The sequence below is a fragment of the Colobus angolensis genome, unplaced genomic scaffold (assembly GCF_000951035.1).
Source record: "Colobus angolensis palliatus isolate OR3802 unplaced genomic scaffold, Cang.pa_1.0 Scaffold257, whole genome shotgun sequence".
Taxonomy (NCBI): Eukaryota; Metazoa; Chordata; class Mammalia; order Primates; family Cercopithecidae; genus Colobus; species Colobus angolensis.
The window spans coordinates 3,517,299-3,517,922 of NW_012115788.1; positions in this window are offsets into that span (position 1 = coordinate 3,517,299).

Consider the following 624-nt stretch of genomic DNA (forward strand, 5'->3'; position numbering starts at 1 on the left):
AAGTTCTAGGGTACATGTGCACAATGTGCAGGTTTGTTACATATGTATACTTGTGCCATGTTGGTATGCTGCACCCATCAACTCGTCAGCACCCATCAACTAGTCATTTACATCAGGTATAACTCCCAATGCCATTCCTTCCCCCTCCCCCCTCCCCACAATAGGCCCCGGTATGTGATGTTACACTTCCTATGTCCAAGTGATCTCATTGTTCAATACCCACATATGAGTGAGAACATGTGGTATTTGGTTTTCTGTTCTTGCAATAGTTTGCTGAGAATGATGGTTTCCAGTTGCATCCATCTCCCTACAGAGGACACGAATTCATCCATTTTTATGGCTGCATAGTATTCCATGGTGTATACATGCCACATTTCTTAATCCAGTCTGTCACTGATGGACATTTGGGTTAATTCCAAGTCATTGCTATTGTGAATAGTGCTGCAATAAACACACGTGTGCATGTGTCTTTACAGCAGCATGATTTATAATCCTTTGGGTATACACCCAGTAATGGGATGGCTGGGTAATATGGTACTTCTAGTTCTAGATCCTTGAGGAATCACCATACTGTTTTCCACAATGGTTGAACTAGTTTACAATCCCACCAACAGTGTAAAAGTG